The following is a 12,170-nucleotide window of genomic DNA, read 5'->3' on the forward strand; positions in this document are numbered from 1 at the left end:
CAGCTTTAGTGTTAGATAAGAAAATACCTTTTGAGTCTACTGAGTTTGTGATTAAAGTAATGAACCCTTTAGGTCAATATGTGTTAGTAGATAAAGTCTATAAAAACCGTTCTTTGATGATTTAGGGTTGCAACTTTCTGGCTGATTTGATGCTATTACCCTTTGATAAGTTTGATGTGATTTTGGGTATGGACTGGTTAACTCTGCATAATGCTGTTGTGAACTGTAGATGAAAGCATATCATGTTAAAATGTTAGACTGGTGAAAGGATTCGAATTGAACCTGATAGAGTGGATTGCACATATAATGTTATTCTAGCTATGACAGCACAGAAATATGTTAGAAAAGGTTGTAAAGCGTATCTCATTTATATATTTGAATCCAGGGTTTCAGAATTGAAGTTAGAATCAGTTCTGATTTTGTGTGAGTTCACAAATGGATTTCCAGAATAATTACTAGGGTTACTGTCGATCAGAGAGGTTGAGTTTGCTATTGAATTGATGCTAGGAACATCTTCGATATCAATAGCTCCGTATAGAATGGCACCTAAAGAATTAAAAGAATTGAAAGCACAGTTGCAAGATTTGACACATAGGGGCTTTGCTTGGCCCAGCTTTTCTCCTTGGGATGCTCCTGTATTGTTTGTTAAGAAAAAGGATGGGTCAATGCAACTGTGTATCGACTACCGAAAACTCATTAAAGTCATGATCAAGAATAAGTATCCATTCCACGAATCGATGATTTGTTTGACCAATTAAAAGGTGTGATAGTATTTTTCAAAGATCGACCTTCATTCTGGATATTATCAGTTAAGGGTTAAAGACTCTAATGTGCTGAAAATTGCGTCCAGAACCAGGTACGAACATTATGAGTTTCTTGTGGTGCCATTTGGTTCGACTAATGCACCTGCTATGTTTACGGGCTTGATGAACAAAATATTCAGACCGTATTTAGATAGATTTTTTATTGTATTCATTGATCACATTCTGATCTATTCACGAGATGAGACAGAGCATGCCCCCATTTGAATTTTTTTTGCAAACTTTACGTGAAAAACAACTGTTCGCTAAGTTTAGCAAATGTGAGTTTTGGCTCTAAGAAGTTGGATTTTTGGGATATGTAGTATCGGCAGATGGTATTAGAGTTTATTGGAATGACAAAAATGTGCAAGTGTACACAATCGCAACAAGTAATAACGTGACAAATAAATGTCGAGTTATCGTACCCATAGGGACTGTGAAAAGAATTATTTATGAATGCAATTAAAAACACTTTGGTGAAGAAAAATATTTTGATTTGAGGAGGTGATTAAAAACAAGGATTTTAACTAAGTAAAATAAATAAAAATAAAATAAAAGTTCCAATGCACGATTTCAAAAGATGGTCTTAATCAAGATGACATAATTGTGCTATATTATTTACATTTATTAACTTAGAATTATTAAACTCATGGTTAGGTTGTTACGAATAAATTCACGGCAACTCAGTAATTTGCTAACTTATGAACATACTTACCTACCAAAATCCAGTTATCTCTTGACTATATCTCTATGTCAATTCAACCGATTAAACAAATTTTAATAAGTAAATGTGTTAATGCACATACATCCTTATGAAATTAAAATAATCTCTTGTACATATCTCTATGCCAATTCAAACAATTAATCCAATCTGATAATCATATAAAAGATTATGCGAGGTAACAATGTATTTCTACCTTGAAACAGTTTAATCACAATAATCTTGCAACTTATGCAAGGCTAATGTATCGTTAGATACTGTTACTAATTTAACCCTCAACTACCTTAGATGATTAGACATGCACTGATTAAGTATTGTGTCAATTAATTACAATTTCAATTCGTTTAAATAATTAATTCATTAGTTACATTACAATTGTAATGCAAGAATAACTTAGTCATGGTTTTACTTAATCAAACATCTTACCGAGGCCTATAATAACACAAACACAATTTTAATAACTCAAGTAGAAAAAATCCAATCAACCTAACACGAATTAAATTTAAGCCATATTAAATAAATTAAACATATCAGCATCAAAAATATTCATAGACATGTTCATAACAACAACAATAAAATTAAAAGGATAAGGAACAAGAATCAAATCCAGTGTTTCTTCGAGGTTTGACTAGTTTGCTTCGCTCCTCCTTCTCCGCTTGTTCTTGTTGAACCGAGGCTTCCACGAACACTTGAATGCTGCTCCAAATGGTGGTTGAATGACTCTTTTTCAAGAGGTGAAATCGGAAAAGGATTGGGGAAGGAAATGAAGAACAATGGAAAGGAATGAAGAGAGAAAAGTGAGAGAGAAGTGAAGAACTAAATGGATTTGAGATGTGTTTGAAGTGACAAACCAATGGGGTATTTATAGGTTGAGAAGGCTGCTAGAATTAGAAAAAATAATTAGCCATAGAGTCCCCCCATGGTCGGCCACACATGTGGCAAGTTTGAAGGTTTCAAACTTGCTATTTTAAGGTAGGGGCAAATCTAAAAAGGCATAAATAGCGGAGGGGTTTGAATGCAATTTGAAAGAGTCTTCAAGGGCTATTTTGCAAGCCAAATAATCAGCCAAAAAAGCTGATTGGGGCAGCATGTGGGACGGTTTTGGGCTGCCCAGTGCTTTGTTGGATCAGTTTTCTCGGTTCAGCTCAATTGGGCCACTTTTCATAATTAATTAATAATAATTTATTTAACCCAAATTTAATTGGATTAAAATTAATATTAATTTCATTCTAAATTAATACACATAATTTGGACCGTCTTAGGCTAAAAAATTAATTTGCCTTGATGCTTCAAAATTACTTCTCGATTTTGCGCTTCTAGCAGTGTCTGCCGAGTCGTTTTTTTGCCCTTTGTGCATATTTGTCAAAAATAATAAAAATTAATCTAAATTTGATATAAAATTAATTAAAATTCAACATGTTAATAATTTATGCACAACATAATTATTTTATAATAATTATATATTTTTTGACAAGAATTTTACCGAAACGGCATGAATTTGAGTTAAAAAGGGCATGAAAAAGTGTGTACATTTTTGTGTTTCCACACCCCCAAACTTAATTCATTGCTCGTCCTGAGTAATGCACAAATTGAAAAGAATTTTTTCGGAAACACCTTTGAAAAATTCTTTCAGAATAACATGCTTCCCAAAATTATGAATTTGGTATACTTATGCTCAAGAACAAAAATTTTGATATTTACGCTACTTAAGTATACATATCATTCAAATTAATCTCAATTATTCTTATGATAGTAAAAATAGACTAAATGCTTTCTAATAAAGACATGTTAAATCCCTACCAATTTGATTTTGTTCCCTTATTGAAGATTAAGTTGCAATCATTAAGTTTAACTTATGCCTTCATATGTTGAACATAACAATTTCTCTCCACTAATGTAGGTAGCACAAAAACTTGAATCAATAGGTCTTTAAAAAGGTTGTAACGTGGCTAAGCTAGGGGTAGGTAAAAGATAGATAAATTTAGGCTAAAAACCCTAGACTCAGCTTCAATTGGACCTTCAGAATAATTACCTTCAATACACCAACTAACTTTGCTTTCACATGTTTTTTTTGTACATCTATTTTCTTTCAAGTACATATGCTCTCTCTTTTTTTCATGAGCTTTTTGTTGTATGTACTACAATTTTTTTGAGCATTTGATACTTCTTTTCAGCTTTCGCAAACTTGTTTCAAAGAATATTCTGAGTAGTACTGAGTCTAGTGTTTGGGACAATTTAAAGATAATTAAGAGGAAACCGATGGCTAAATATTGCAAGGGTTCAAATAAAATTAGGCCATATAGTCTCAAAGTTGGGTTTCAAGGGATTAAAATTCATCATGGTTGGCTTGAAAGGCTCAAATGGTCCAAACAAAAGTTGCCTAAATCATTTTCAACATTCCATGCTTCTTAGGATTTTGCCTCAAGAAACCACTAAGTCAATTCTAGAGACTTAAACTTTCATGCATGCCTAACTTTCCTAAGGAACTAAAAATTTTAGGGTATGATTTGCATGTTTTATTAAAAATACATTTACGTTATTATTAAGCTAACATAACAATCATTGAAATAATCGAACTTTATTTATACTAAAGTTTAGCATACTTAACAAAATTTCAAATTTTTGAACAAAATATATCCTAATCATAATTAAAAGAAAAATTTATTCTGAGTGGAAATAATTTCAATTTTTCGTTCCCCCTACTTAAGATGAACAATGTCCTCATTGTTAAAAGTGAATAGATACTATACACCACGTAGGATTCTAAAAAAGAGGAGGTGAGTCAATTTGACTACTTAAGTACCAAGCTCTCTCTAGATCCAATCCTAGACATGTAAATATCTATTGCCACACGTTATACTTTTGCAACTGGTTCATTTTTACTTATGATTTCTAGCTCTTGTTTTATTATAAGAAAAATAAAAATTCCTAATAAAACCTAATCCTATTAGATAACCTAAAAACAAAAATAAAATAAAGTCAAGATCCCCCCTTTTTGTTTATTTACAGATATCTTTGAATTCGACTCATCTTTTGCTCCATCGTCTTTGTTTTTGCATGAATCGCCTCGCTCCCTCTTCAATAGTGGACTCTATGGTTCAAAAATGAAATGTGGAAACTCAGGCACAAAAATAAATGGGTCATTGTATATTTTTGTAAGAGCGCTTCTCATTGAGTCATCCCGTATTTTTGAATATCTCCAGTAAGCTTTTTGCTGCCACTGTATATGTTGCATGATGTCCATCAACTTTGACAGCTCATCTCGAAGATCTGGGCGAGGCGATTGAGTCCTGAACATTGAAGTTGCGACGTCAGGTTCGGTTACTAGTTCCATTGGTTCTACCTTATTAGGGATTTCAGTTGACTGCATTGGTTCGATCTTTGTAGGATCTTCTTCTTCTTTTTCGAGATCCTCACTCTCTTCAACTCGTTGCTATAGAATAGAATCTCCAGCTATTCGTTAGATGTCCCAATCTGTGATTTGCCCTGGCTATAACTTGTTTTCTTTACGTTTGCAAGAGTTTTAGCTTTCAAGCACAAAATTGTTACTGTAAAGGGAAAGTAAGCTGGGCCAAAACGTTTAGCAGTACAATTCCGTATTTCCCTCAGGATGATTTTTCCCACATCAATGGTCTTTCCAGTTAAAATCGAGTATAATAAGACCATTCGCTCTAATGAAATTGTAGTCCCATGTGAAATAGGCATAAGGCTGAATCAAATGAAATAGAACCATACCTTCGCTAGTGGTGTCCAATATTCTCTGTGACAATTGTACTTCCTTGCTTTGACACAGTCCACTTAGAACTTGGAACTATAAGTTTCTCAAAAATTTCTTGCAGATTTTTAAACTCAATATTACTCATTAAGGAAGAATATTCGTCGTCTTCGAAATCAGGTAATTCAAAGAATTCATTAATAGCGTTTGAGGTTATTGATACCTTGATTTCGTGAACAGAGACTTTCGTCAATTTGCTTGAGGTCAAATTCACGTAAAATTCATGAACTAACTCCTCATCTGCACTAGGTCTTTTCTCACAAAATAACTCCCAATTGAAAGCTTCAGCAATTTGTCGAATGCGCCCCATGAAATCAATATAGTTGCTTTCTTTCAATGTAAAGCCTTTTTCTGGGTGCATCTGTTGATTCTTGAAATGCTTTCGTATCTCGCTTTAGCTTCTTCACTGTGGAAATTATTTTGTGATTCGTCAATTTGGACAGAGGCACAGTTCTCTTACGAGGCATGATTAACCTGAACATAAGATGGAAACAAATATTTTCTCAAAAATTTAATTAGTATAAAATATTAATAATTCAATAAATTGAAAAATTAAATAATTAAATAAAATTAAAATTTAGGAGAAAAATTTGTCTTACCACCTTTTTATAAGAATTAAGAACTCAAAGAAAATAAATATAAAGCAAAAGAGGTTGGTTTAGGGATGGTTGTAGGGTGTCTTAATGGTGTGGTGTGATAGGCAAGGGTGTTAGTACAAGTAGCAAGGCACGGTGTGAGTAGATGTATGGATAGCTGGTGGCATTGTTAGGCGAACAGCAGGGCTGTTGTGTTGGCGCGCCTGAGCGGGTGTGTGAGAGCAAGTCTGGCGCGAGCGGCAGTAGCGGCGTGAGCTGCTAGTGCGTGCGTGGGCTGCTCACCGAATGGGGCTGCTGTTAGGCGTGAGGGTGACATGCAAAGCTGGGCAGTGTTGCAGCTAGAGAGTTTGGCACTAAGTGATTTGGTACTTTGTGGGTTTTGGATGCTAGGATTGATGGAAGGATGAGTGAAAAAATGGCAAAGGTGGGTGAAATTTATAGTGAAAGGAGTAGGAGTTTCATTGGAATTCTTAGAACAAATTAATAATTAAGATATTCCAAGTTCTAATTCTACATAGAGTTAACAACAACTTATAATTAATATAATGCATATTAAATTATTATTTGCTATTAATTTATTAAAAATAAATACTTATTGAATAAAAGTATGATCAAAGCTAAACTAATCCTAATTCTATGTAAAGTTGATAATAATTAATATATATTATAATAGATATAATTATATATTAATGATTATCATCTTATTTATTAAATTAAATTAAATTTAAAAAATTATTCTAGATGTCTTTTGAAAATATTTACAAAAGAGACATCTAATTTTTAGTATTTACAAAAAGAGCAACCAAATTTGAAAATAGTTCAATTAAGTACCTAGACTTAAAGAAAATTTGAAATTCAGTTTCAATCAAAACTTGGATCAAAATTGACCCTTTTATTTGAAAACTAAAAATTTATTTTTCCATTTAGGGAATAATTTCTAGAAAGATAGTGTTAAAATCAATTCCCAGGAAAGATTGGAGGGGTCACAAGCGGTCTCGCTTAAGTTCAATCTCCTAGACATAATTTATTTAAACATAATAATCCCAAAAATATACCCTAAATCATTTATTTAAAAAGAAAAATAAGAAAAATTAAATATCTGATAAAATGAACGAGATTTGATCCCGTTCAATTTTATCTCCCCAGTAATGTTTTAAGCGTTGAGCATTGACTCAAAAATTACCTCCCTTACTTTGAAGTTCGACAACTCCATATGGGTAAGTAAACTTGGTGAATTGTAAATGGACCGAACCAACTTGATTTTAACTTACCTTGAAAGAACCTTAATCTGGAATTGAATAACAAGCTTGCTGACTTGCTTCAAATTCTCGAACTCGAATGTGCTTGTCATGCCATCTCTTAAGTCTTTCCTTCAAAAATTTGGCATTCTCATATGAAAACATTCGAAACTCTTCTAACTCATTGAGTTGTAGCATCCGTTTCTCTTTAGCAAGCTTAAGATCCAAGTTGAGTTATTCAAAAGCCTAATAAGCTTTATGTTCTAACACAAAGGGCAGGCGACAGGCTTTCCCAAAGACCGACCTATAGAGTGACATCCCTAAAGTTGTCTTGTATGCTGTCTTGTAGGCCCATAAAGCATCATCCAGTCTTTTGGACCAATCTCATCGGTTTGGACAAACTACCTTCTCGAGTATATCTTTGATCTCTTTGTTTGCCAGTTTAGCTTGCTCATTCGTCTATGGATGGTAAGCTGTGGCAACCTTGTGCTTCACTGCATGTTTGTTAAGTAACCATTTCAACCATTTGTTCAGAAAATGGGACCCTTCATCACTGACGATAGCTCTCGGGTTCTAAACCTTGTGAACACATGCTTCTGCAAAAACTTCATCATAACCTTAGCAGCGTTTGTCGAATATGCCTCGGTCTCAACCCATTTAGACACGTAGTCTACTACTACCAATATGTACTTGTGACCAAAAGATGGATGGAAAGGACCAGGAAAGTCAATACCCCAAACATCGAATAACTCTACCTCAATGATGTTTTTCTGGTGCATCTTGTTTCTGTTGGTGACGTTTCCAACCCTTTAACATTGATCACAACTCTTTACGTAAGCATAGTCGTCTTTGAATAGTGTTGGCCAAAAGAATCCAGCTTGCAATACTTTGGCCACAGTACGTGTACCTTCGAAGTGTCCCCCACTCGGAGCTGAGTGGTAATGATATAGAACCTTATGTACTTCATCTTTTACCGCGCATCTCCTGATCATTTGATCTGTACAGTTTTTAAACATGTATGACTCTTCCCAGAAATAGTACTTCACATCATGAAGGAACTTTTTCTTTTAATTATACGTCTTATCAATCGGCATCAAACCACAAGCTAAATAGTTAGCAATATCAACAAACTAAGGGGTATTATGGACATGATTTACCTTCAGTATGTGTTCATCTGGAAATGTCTCCTGAATGGGTATAAGTGGAGAATTCCCTTCTTGCGGCTCCAATCTAAATAAGTGGTCTGCTACTTAGTTTTCTACTCCCTTTCGAACTTCAATTTCTAGATCAAACTCTTGAAGTGGAAGTACCCATCGGATCAGTCTCAGCTTAGCGTATTTCTTGGCAAGTAAATACTTAATTGCTGAATGGTCCATATAGATAGCCACTTTGGTACCTACAAGATAATATCGAAACTTGTCAAAAGCAAACACAATAGCAAGTAAATGTTTCTTTGTTACCATATAATTCAGTTGAGCTCCTGTTAGAGTCTGACTTGCGTAGTGGATGGGATGAAAAACTTTGTTCCTTCACTGGCCCATGGCAGCTCCTATCGTGAAGTCACTTGCATCACACATCAATTCAAATGGAAAATCCAGTCTGGTGTGATAATTATGGGTGCCAAAACTAATCGACTCTTCAAATCATTAAAATCTCTTAAGCACTTCTCATCAAATTTGATCATCGTGTCCTTCTCCAATAATTTGCATAAGGGTTTAGCAATTTTAGAGAAGTCCTTGATAAATCTTCAATAGAAACCGGTATGGCCTAAAAAGCTCCTAATACTCTTTACAGATGTTGGAGGTGGGAGTTTATCAATAACGTCTACCTTTGCTTTATCTACCTCAATTCCATGTCTCGTTATCCGATACCCTAGAACAATACCTTCTCGTACCATGAAATGACACTTTTCCCAGTTGAGTACGAGGTTTGTTTCTTCACATCGCCTTAGTACCTTGGCTAGATTGGCTAGACAATCATCATATGTATCTCCGAATACTGAAAAATCATCCATAAATAATTCCAAGTATTTCTCAACCATATCAGTAAAAATAAAAATCATACATCTTTGAAATTTAACAGGTGCATTACATAAACCAAATGGCATGCGTCTAAATGCAAATGTACCGTATGGGCAGGTGAATGTTGTCTTTTGTTGATCTTTTGGTGCTACTGTAATCTGATTATACCTTGAGTATCCATCGAGAAAATAGTAATAGTCTCACCTTGCGAGTCTATCCAGTATCTGGTCCAAAAAGGGCAAAGGAAAGTGATCTTTCCTAGTCGCCTTGTTCAACTTCTGGTAATCGGTGCAAATTCTCCAACCTGTAACCGTTCTATTCGGTATCAACTTGTTATTCTCATTTTCAATGACCGTAATACCTCCTTTCTTTGGCACGCACTGGACCAAACTTACCCACAAACTGTCTGAGATGGGGTAAATTATACTCACATCTAACCACTTGATGATTTTTTCTTTACCACGCCCTTCATGATGGGGTTTAGTCTTCGTTTTCCATCAATCATCCCTTTTTCGCCATCTTCTAGGATGATATTCTACATGTAAATAGATAGACTAATCCCGTGAATATCGACTATGGTCCATCTAATAGCCTTCTTGAATTGCTTCAATACTAGGATGAGTTTCTCTTCTTGCTCAACGGTTAATTTTGCTGAAACAATCGCAGGTATAGTAGCAGTGTTACTTAAATAAATATATTTTAAATGTGAGGGAAGTACCTTTAGTTCTAATTTAGGTGGCTCCTCAATTGACGCTTTTGGTTGGGCATAATCCCTGTTCTCTAACTCCAAAGATTCAAAATGGGATTGTGGATTAAATCCCCTTTGATTAGCTTCTAGCAAAGCTAAGTATTCCTCATCCTCTTCTTCATTTGGAGGGTCTGATGTCAAAATTTGTTCCAATGGGTCCTCAACATAGTTGAGTTCCTTTTCCATGATTAATTCCTCTAAATTGGACACTATAGAACAATCATCAATTATGTCAGGAAATCGCATAGACTTAAAAACATTAAATGATACTTGATCGTCCTAAACACGCATAGTAAGCTCGCCCTTCTGCACATCAATAAGGGTCCTTCCAGTTGCTAGGAAAGGCCTTCCTAGGATGATTGACACTTTTTTGTCTGCTTCAAAGTCTAGAATAACAAAGTCAGCAGGAAAAATAAATTTGTCTACACGTATCAATATGTCCTCGATTTTGCCTTCTGGATGTGCTAAGGATCTATCTGCTAATTGAAGTGTAACTGTAGTAGGTCTAACTTCACCTATCCCCGAATTCTTAAATATTGACATGGGCATTAAGTTGATACTCGCACCTAAATCACATAGTGCCTTACCATAATATGTTGCTCCAATGTTGCAAGGTATGGTAAAACATCCAGGATCCTTCAACTTTGGGGGTAGTTTATCTTGAAGATATGCATTGCATTCCTTTATCATGGCTACCGTCTCAAATTCTCCAAGTCTTCATTTTTTTGACAAAATATCCTTCATGAATTTGACATAGTTCGTCATTTGTTCAAGTGCATCAACCAATGGAATGTTGATATGAAGTTGCTTGAGTACGGTTAAGAACTTCTTGAATTGAACTTCCTGCTTCTGCTTCTGAAGTCTTTGAGGTAAGGTGGTGGAGGCTTCTTTACGGGAACTGTTTGATTTGTTTTATATGGCAATTTTGCATCTAATGAAGTTGTTAGTTTATCATAATTAGTTGGTTCAGAAGTTACCTTATCGGATTTTGCAGATTTAGGTTCTGGTGAAACTAAAATTTCAACACTCGGTTGAACTTCCTCTGAGTCTTGAGCATCAGCTAGCTCCTTTTCAACTTTAACTGTGTTGGGCTCTAATGTCTTTCTACTCCTCAATGTCAACGCTTTACAATGCTCCTTCCCTGGATTCCTCAGATTCTCCGTATCACTAAGTAAAGCACCTTGTGGTCGGTTTCTGAGTTTAGTTGCAAGCTGTCCCATTTGATTTTCCAGGTTTCTCAATGTAGCTGCTTGGCTTTGGATTAAGGCATCATTCTTGGTTATGTATGCCTTCAACAAGTTTTCTAAGCCATTGGATGGTTCAACTTGAGGTTGTTTCTGAATTTGTTGGGTACAAATAGGTGGCTGGGTCGGTCTAGGTTGGGCGTATGTGTTACTGGGTTCGACAGACATTCTTCGAACAAATGTCCTTCCCCATAATAGACATAGGCTACATTTTCAAATTGATTCGATGGTTGTGCTACAAAACTATTAAACCCATTAGTGGTAAAATTTTTAGCATCGAGGAGATAGAGGATACCTGAGGTGCGAGTGAAGTGAAAGCGTCTATTTCATGTATTCCAGTGGCTCATCTTCCTGATGCTACTCAATTGGTTGGCTGTTGATAATTTTTGCTAGCAATCCTCTCAATAATTTCATAAGACTCATTGTAGGACTTAGAAATGAGAGCACCATTAGCAAAAGCATCCACTACCATCCTCGTGTGAGCATTGAGACCATTATAAAACGTCTCTAGTTGGATGCAATGCGGGATTCTGTGATGAGGGCACTGTCATAATAATAATTCTTTGTACGTTTCCCATGCCTCATACAAGGACTCATCATCCATTTGTTGGAAAGTAGTGATCTCATTCCTCAACTTAACATTCTTGCTAAGCGGAAAATACTTCATGAAGAATCTTTCTGCTAACTCTTACCATGTGGAAATTGAATTTGGTGGCAATGAGTTCAAGCAAGCTCAAGCTCTGTCCCTTAGTGAATATGGGAACAACTTCAATCGTAGCGTATCTTCGGGTACTCTAGCTAACTTGAAAGAATCGTTCACCTCCATGAACAGTCTTAAGTGCAAGCGAGGATCTTCAGTAGGCATTCCACAAAATTGGCCCACTGTCTAAAGCATCTAGAACATGGCTGGCTTCAGTTCGAACTATTGTGCCTCAATTTCGGATCTCCTAATACCTGAATTAAGATCATGAAACACTAGCACAGCATATTGTCTTAGAGATCTATCCCTATATCAGTAATAAGGATA

The 12,170-nt window shown here is 35.3% G+C and overlaps 1 non-coding gene across 1 annotated transcript; it reads left to right on the forward strand.

The window, feature by feature from the left end:
* The first annotated feature begins 11,670 nt into the window (after positions 1–11,670).
* Positions 11,671–11,780, forward strand: LOC128040127 (small nucleolar RNA R71). The gene has a single exon (XR_008194787.1). It is a non-coding gene; the product is annotated as a small nucleolar RNA R71 (small nucleolar RNA).
* Positions 11,781–12,170: the final 390 nt, after the last annotated feature.

Source organism: Gossypium raimondii, chromosome 3, assembly GCF_025698545.1.
Source record: "Gossypium raimondii isolate GPD5lz chromosome 3, ASM2569854v1, whole genome shotgun sequence".
Classification (NCBI taxonomy): domain Eukaryota; kingdom Viridiplantae; phylum Streptophyta; class Magnoliopsida; order Malvales; family Malvaceae; genus Gossypium; species Gossypium raimondii.